This window comes from Cannabis sativa, chromosome 3, assembly GCF_029168945.1.
Source record: "Cannabis sativa cultivar Pink pepper isolate KNU-18-1 chromosome 3, ASM2916894v1, whole genome shotgun sequence".
Taxonomy (NCBI): Eukaryota; Viridiplantae; Streptophyta; class Magnoliopsida; order Rosales; family Cannabaceae; genus Cannabis; species Cannabis sativa.
Window position 1 is genome coordinate 35,569,430 of NC_083603.1, and position 8,561 is coordinate 35,577,990.

The following is an 8,561-nucleotide window of genomic DNA, read 5'->3' on the forward strand; positions in this document are numbered from 1 at the left end:
ATAAAACTTTCAAACAAGCTAAAACACATACTCCTGCAACAAGGTTAACTAGATAGTTGGATGTAGGATTTATTTAATTTTAAATAATTAAATTTCGAAAAATTAAATAAATAATAAATAAAAAAAATAAAATAAAAGAATATTAATTTTCGAATTTTTTTTAAAAAATAAAATAATATTTAAAATTAAACCTACAATTTTGAAAAATTAGGTTTCAACTAACCTAAATATCATTTCAAAATTTGCTAACTACTTTTAAAAATAAATGTTATTTTATAAATTAAATATTCAATAAAAATTAAAAAAGAGAAATAAATATCTTTTTCATATTTTTTGATTTAATTTAAATAAATAAAATAACAAAATTTAAAAGTTAGCAAAATATCTTATTTCTATTCAAAATATTATGATTATAGTTATCTTATCTTAAATTTAAATAAGGTCAATTTTTTTTTAAAAAAATATTTAATTAAAAAAAATTTAATATCTGACCATAAATTTAAAAATAAGATAAGATATAATCAAATTTAAAAGGAAAATTTGCGACAAAAGTCCCCAAAAAGTTAACGTTCATGCAGATTAGTCCCCAACCTCCAAAAATAGCGGCAATAGTCCTCAAGGTCACACTTTTTATTTGTCCGTCGATACCCAGTTCGACAGCCCCATTAAGTATTGGTAAGAGTGCCACGGGTTGAAGTATTATTGGTCCAAATTTTAATTTTAATGAAAAATAATTAAAAATAAAAAAAAAATAATTAAAAAATTATTTTTTATTTTCTTATTTAAAATTAATTTCTTTTTTTTTCCTTTTTCTTTCTTTTCTTCTTCATCTTCTTCGTCTTCTTCTTCTTCTTCTCACTGCCATCATCATCAACCCCCAACCTTAATCCCAAACCAGCAGCACCACCACCTTCAAATAATTTCTAATGCATTAATAAATTTCTAATGCACAAATAAAAAATAACAAAGCGATAAAGAAGTACATTTGTACCTGATTCACCCTCGGCAAGCTTCTCCAACTTCGCTCCAACCAAACGCCTATCATCAACACCACCAGCTTTGAGCTCGTAGATTACCGAATAATCCATAGATCAAAAGTAAGATAGACCAGAGATCGATTCCCCAGTTTACGAACGACTTGAATAGGAAGAAGGAGATGAAAAGGTACCTGTCGATGTTCCAATTCCAAACGGAAATCTGATCTGATGCATCGGCAGTGACCATCCATGGAAGTATTGGATGTAACTGGATCTTCACTACAAATAAAAAATAAGCATAGCCAACATCGCTATTCTCGCGTGCTTAATCTCAGCAAGCTTCAGTCTCTCCAGTTTCTCCACATCGGGAATGTACTCACTGTTCTGTAGTGTTCCAGCCAGTCCCAATGGGTCGAAGAATTTTCCACCAGGATATCCTTGGTGTCCGGTGGCATTGGCGAAGTTCTCGGCAGTCCTCGACCATGGCGTCGCCCACTCCACCGATTGTGATTCAGGGTTGAAGAAGTCACCACCCATCTCTTGCTCTCTACCCAACCCATTAAAATTAGCTGGGGTCCCAAAAGGGAGCCGAACGAGAATGGAGCTATGGCTGATGGGTCAGCTCCAGGCTCGAACCATGGCACGCCACTCCATCCTTGGCCGACGAAGATTCCAAGCACGGCAGCCATGGGATTTTTTGATTTGGGGTTTTGATTTGTTTTTTTTATTTAAATTATTTTTTGGGGTCTTGGGATTTTTTATTTGTGCATTAGAAATTTATTAATGCATTGGAAATTATTTGAAGGTGGTGGTGCTACTGGTTTGGGGTTAAAGTTGAAGGTTGATGGTGATGGCAGTGAGAAGAAGGAGAAGAAGACGACGAAGATGAAGAAGAAAAGAAAGAAAAAGAAAAAAAAAGAAAAAGGAAAAAGAAAAAAAGGAAAAAGAAAAAAGAAATTAATTTTAAATAAGAAAATAAAAAATAATATTAAAGTTTTTATTTAATAAATTTTTAATTATTTTTTTTTTATTTTTAATTAAAATTAAAATTTGGACCAATAATACTTCAACACGTGGCACTCTTGCCAGTACTTAACGGGGCTGTCAAACTGGGTATCGACGGACAAATAAAAAGTGTGACCTTGAGAACTATTGCCGCTATTTTTGGAGGTTGGGGACTAATCTGCATCAACGTGAACTTTTTGGGGACTTTTGCCGCAAATTTCCCAATTTAAAAATAAGATAAAAAATCAAGCAAAAAGATAGATATTTACTTGTTTTCAAATTCAAATTACACTAATATCATGAATTAATTTTAAAAAAAATTAATTAATTTAATTATGATATTTAGAATTGAAATAGGAATAGTAAATATCTAAATACAAAACTACACAAAAAATCGTAAGTTAAATCCATGAAATAGCATGAAAAATCAAAGAAAAACGAAAAAAATGCGAGTTGTACGGACAGTATGCTGTGCATACTGCCCCCGCGCGCGCAGGGAGGTGCACTGCCGAGAAATCTGGGCGTAGGGGTGAAGCTGCAGCATGTCCGCGAGCGGAGAGGGGGTATCAGACACCCCTGGGCGTGTTGCTTGGACAAAATCTTGTCCGAACACGCGTATGACCGAGGATCAGTCGGTTCCGTGCGCGCGTGGGTGAGTCTTCATCCCGATATTTTTTTCGAAACTTCAAAAAATCATAACTAATTCATATTAAATCGAAATTGAGTTCTGTAAAAAAGTAAATTGCTTAATTTTTTTCATACTATCCAAAAAAAATAATTCCAGAATCAGAATTTCAATTATTTTTCACGAAAATTTACAACCATCAATCAATCATCATATAACACACAACACAACATGAAACCATCCAAAACACAAACAAATCGTTTTAAAGTCCAAATTTCTTGCAAGCAAATCAATTACCATGGCTCTGAGGCCAGTTGTTGGAATTTATTTTACCAGGATCTTAGATCTACTCACAAGTATGTTGTTTAACACCCTAAATATGAACTTTCTAAAACGATAAACAAACACATATAAAGTTAAGAAAACCTTACATTGGTTGCAGTAGAATAATGTCTCCTTCAACTCACATCTCTAACCCTTGTATCCTTTCTGTCGCAGAGTATTATCAACATCAGAGCCCGAATCTCCTTCTCTTTGTGTGTGATCCTTCACTGTCTTCCAATCTATGATTGAGGTACCACTTGATGTGTGTGGGCACTACTCTATCACTGAGGGTTTCGAAATTATGAAGAGGAAAAGAGAGAGGGTTGGTTCGGCTATAGAGAGAGAGGGAAGGCTCAGTTTCTGAAAAAGTTCATTTTCTAAGGAAATGTTATGAAAACTTGTTATTTGACTGAGCCATTACTTTCTATTTATAGGCAACTACTAGTTTTAGGTTAGTAATTATTTGGCATAAAAATAATGAAAATATTAATTGAAAAAAACTATCCAAGTGGCCGGCCATAGGTATTAATGGGCCTTACTTGAATTTTGCAGTTTTCACAATTTTTATTTCTATTTTCTCAAAAACGTTAATTTTTCAATTCTAACGAGTTAAATGTCAAAACTAATTATTTATTAACTAAAATAGATTATTAAATAATATTGTCATTTAATTTAATTATTAATTAGACATATAAAGTCTATTAATTAATAAATAAACCTAGAATCTCTTTTCTTTACAATTTCGCCCCTACTTAGTGAAAATTCACAAATTAGACATAGTCTAACTTTAGAATTATAAGTGATTAATCACAAATCAATTATTGAGTCTTACAAGCAGTATAGTCTTAACTAGAATGGGGACCATGGATCTATATGCTGAGCTTCCAATAAGTGAACCGAATTTACTAAGTAAATCCCTACTTATTAATTCTTCGTTGAATCCACTCTTAGAACTTAGAATTGCACTCTCAGACTTATATAGAGCATATTATATGTTCCACGATGTAGATATGCTATCTCATTTAACCATTGTTATAATCTTATTGTGATCAAATATCTTCTATATAGATGATTTACATCGAGATGGGATAATTTTACCGTTCTCACCCCTCAACGTATTTTGCCCCTTAAAACACTTAGCTACCTGTAAATGATGTTTAGTGATCTAAGAATTAGTCACTTAAACAAGAGCTCATCCATTTACTTCTATTTAGCTAAGCTCGAAGGGAATCATCACTTGACTTCTATACACCAGTAGAAGCTATAGATTCCATATTTATGTTCAGCACTCCCACTCAATCATACTATCATGTTCCCAAAATATACGTATCACCCTGACCCAAAAGTAGGCTTAACTAATAAATCAAAGAACATGAATAGCACTCCTGAGTTGAGCCTAAGCATATCAGGATTTAGATTCTTTTAATCTTAAGATCAACTACTTATATTGACTTGGAAAGATATGACGGTAAGTTTATAATATCTTAACTAAGTTGCAGTATCGGTCCAGTCCAATGTATACTCCATACATTCGAAACTAGTATACTTTACCAACGTCCTGGAAAGAACATAACACTTACTCCAAGTGTAAGTACACATCATCGCTGATTATCACATTAGTGTGAATCCAAAACACTAATGAAACAGGGACTTAGTCTTTTAATTCATATTATCACAATCACATTCCACTGTGTTGATGATACTGTAATTGTGAATAAACATATGATCTGGACTTAACTGATTTTGTGAGTAAATATAATAAACATATTAAACCATTAGCATGTAAAATTCATGCAAACATAAATCACTTCAAATTTCTTATATTGATAACTAATCAGATTGTAAAGGGTTTTATTTAGGGCACAAAACCCAACATTACGTGCCGCAGTAATCCTCGCGTTTGACGAACAGAGGCCTATGTTCGCCGAGTGGAGAGAGAAAGAGATGGAGGCATTAAGGGCTCACCATGCAGAAATCGAAGATCGTAGTCGGCAAGCTACTGTGCTAATAAGAAGAGCCTATCAAACTGTAGGCCAGCAGGCGCCGAGCGTCATTCCCCTTGGAGAAACCGAGGATGACCCAACGGTGAATGCTTCCCAGACAAACAACGGTCAACCGTCCAATCCCCGGTCACGAGTTCCACTCGTGGGCCAAGAGGTAGGCGGAAAGACGTTGTCCGGGAATTTATCAGCAGGAGTCATGCTCGATGGATCCACGCAAAATGATGGAGCCATTCCACCTGCCAACCAAGCGAACCAATCGCTAAGGCATCCAGGTTCTTCTGTGTTCGAAAGGTTGGGAACACCCCGTGACCTAAGGGACGACCTAAACAGAAGAAGGGGGACAGACAAGCAGAATACTACAACGAATGTGCAGTCCGGAGTCCATACTCAAATCCTCGCTCAGAAATACGCTAACGTGGCCCAACCCGACCAGAATGCCAATCAAGTCAACTTTGCCGTACAGGCCCAGCTTGACGAACTGAAGAATATGTTTCATGGCATGGCCGGGCAGCGTAACAATGATCTTGAGTTAGACCGTGCACGCGGAACTCCCTTCTCACCAGAAATCAACCTCCTGCCACTACCTCACAAGTTCAAGAAGCCAACGTGGAAGATGTATACTGGGAGAGAAGATCATCTATCTCATCTCAAGTATTTCGAGATGCAAATGGATCTACAAGGGGTGAGAGGAGACGTATGTTGCAGAATCTTCCATGCAACTCTGTCAGAGGCCGCACAGCAATGGTATTTCAAGTTGGCTCTAGGAAAATTTAGTTCATGGAAAACCTTCTCTTCGGAATTCCATGCACAATTCTCTTCCTCACGCCAACTCCCATTGCATCTGGGACATCTGATCGAGGTAAAACAACGACCAAGCGAGCCACTCCGGGCATATATCAGCAGATTCATGACGGAAGAGACAAAGGTATCACGGGTAACCGAGGATGGAAAGTTATCCGTGATACTGGGGGGCATTGAAGTCCTTGGTGAACTATGGAAGGACATAAGGAAAAACGGACCGGTTGACTCAATGAGTGATTTCCTCGACCGGGCTGAAGGTTTCATCAAGCTCGAAGAAGCCATTCAGCGAGCAGAAGGTGAGCAAAAGCCGAACAAAACGAAGGCTCCTTCTACTGGAACGTCCGCCCAGCTTCCCCAATATTCCAACAACTCAAGTGGCAAGCGTTCAGGCAACAACCATAAGCAAGGGAACGGGAAGAAGGGAAAGTTCACCGAAAAACTCGGACAAACTCCCCGTGATCGCGCCAAACACACTACATTCACTATCCTAACTGAAGATATAGAACGTGTGTATATAGCAACTCAGTCGCTAATTCCGTACAAGAAGCCCGGGCCCGTGAAGAAAGATACCAGCAAAAGGGACATGACGAAATTTTGTCGGTTCCATGGAGATTACAGCCATGACACCAACGAATGCTACAACCTGAAGCGGGAAATAGAACTTTTGATCAAGAAGAACAACCCGCACCTACAGACGTATGTCAAGGCCAACCAAGGTCAGAACAACCAGGATCTGATGCCTCCGCCAATAGATGGACACTTGCAAGTCATCATTGGAGACCCGCACATCGATGGAGACATGGGAAAAGGTTGAGAACGATATGCCCGCACAGCTTAGCACGAGCAAGAAGAAGTCATCCTGGCCGTGGAAGAAAGGAATCCCAAAGTTCCACGAGCAGGAGAACCGACCATAACATTTGGCGACAAAGACGCTGTCCAGATAAGATTTCCGCACAATGACCCGCTGGTCGTGGAAGTCCAGATAGCAAACAAAATGGTGTCCAAAACCATGATTGATAATGGGGCTTCTTCAAATATTTTGTTCAAGACTGCTTACGAGAAGATGGGGCTCCAGCTTAAGGATTTAACTCCATGCCTTCAGCGCGTCTATGGTTTCTCTAGTCAAGGAGTTGCGCCCCTAGGACAAATCCGCCTACCCCTCACAGTTGGACAAGTTCCAACGAGCAGAACTATCATGGCACAATTCCTGATATTGGATGTTCCTTCAGCCTTTAACGTAATGCTAGGCCAACCAGCCTTGTACGACTTAAAAGCTGTCACATCAATATTCCACTCGTGCCTGAAGTTTCCACCCAAAAACTGGGTAGGGTGTCCTAGAGGGAACCAGCAATCTGCTCGGGAATGTTACAACCTTGCAGTGGCCAAGGATAAGAAGGAATTATCCTCCAGCCAGAGCCCGGACAAGGGAATGAATATTCCCAAGTAGGAAACCGCCCAAGGCGAGAATAAAGATGTGGATCCTCGACTTGGGGACCCAAGCAGCAATGTTGGACCTGTGGAAGAATTAGAAGAGATCGAGATCGATACAGATATCCCGGCCTGAAAGTTGAAAATCGGAAAGGGTTTGTTGCTCGAAGTAAAATCGGAATTGATAAAATTTCTTAAAGCAAACCTGGATGTTTTTGCCTGGTCACATGCAGATATGGTCGGAATTGATCCTTCTGTTATTTCGCACGTCCTGAATATCGATCCTAATATACGACCAGTTCAGCAGAAACGAAGACTGCTGGATAAAGAACGAGCAGTAGCCCTGAAAGACGAAGTTGAAAAGCTGCGCAACAACAACTTCATCATTGAAGATTTCTAGCCGGCTTAGGTCACGAATCCCGTACTCGTGCCTAAGCCGAACAAGAAATGGCGAGTCTGTATTGACTTTACAGACCTCAACAAAGCGTGCCCTAAAGACTGTTTCCCACTTCCAAGAATCGATCAGCTCGTCGATGCAACAGTCGGGCACGAAATATTAAGCTTCATCGATGCTTATTCGGGCTACAATCAAATCAAGATGCATGCGCCAGACAAAGAACGTACAAGTTTCTGGACAGATATGGGTCTCTACTGCTACAAAGTCATGCCATTCGGTCTTAAAAATGCCGGAGCTACATACCAAAGACTGGTCAACAAAATGTTTAAAGATCAGATCGGCAGAAATATGGAAGTGTACGTGGATGATATGCTCATCAAATCCAGAAAGGCTGGGGGGCACATAGACGACTTGGACGAATGTTTCAAAGTCCTTCAGAAAATACAACATGAAACTGAACCCCCTAAAATGCTCCTTCGGAGTCAGCTCGGGAAAGTTTCTAGGATTCATTGTCAATGCTCGAGGAATTGATGCCAATTCGGAAAAAATCCAAGCCCTCCTGGATATGAACTCGCCAACAAAAACCAAAGAAGTACAAAGCCTAACTGGTCGAATCGCCGCACTCAGCAGGTTCGTGTCAAAATTAACGGATTAATGTGTCCCATTCTTCAACATCCTACGAGGAAACAAAAAGTTTGAGTGGACAGAAGAATGTGAAAGAGCTTTTCAAGATCTAAAGGCACAACTCACAAAACCTCCTATCCTCTCTAAACCTCTGGACGGTGAGGAACCGGGGATATACTTGGCAGTAACGGAGCATGCCATAAGCGCCGTACTAATCAGAGAAGAAGATGGCGTGCAACATCCAGTCTATTACATCAGTAAAAGACTCGTCGAGGCCGAAGGCCGATATCCGTTGATAGAAAAGCTCGCCTACTGCCTCATCTTAGAAACAAGAAAGCTAAGACCTTATTTTCAAGCTCATCCTGTTCGGGTGTACA

At 39.0% G+C, this 8,561-nt stretch overlaps 1 pseudogene; it reads right to left on the minus strand.

Moving 5' to 3' along the window:
* Window positions 1-1,256: 1,256 nt before the first annotated feature.
* Window positions 1,257-1,666, minus strand: LOC115717924 (chlorophyll a-b binding protein CP24 10A, chloroplastic-like; annotated as a pseudogene).
* Window positions 1,667-8,561: the final 6,895 nt, after the last annotated feature.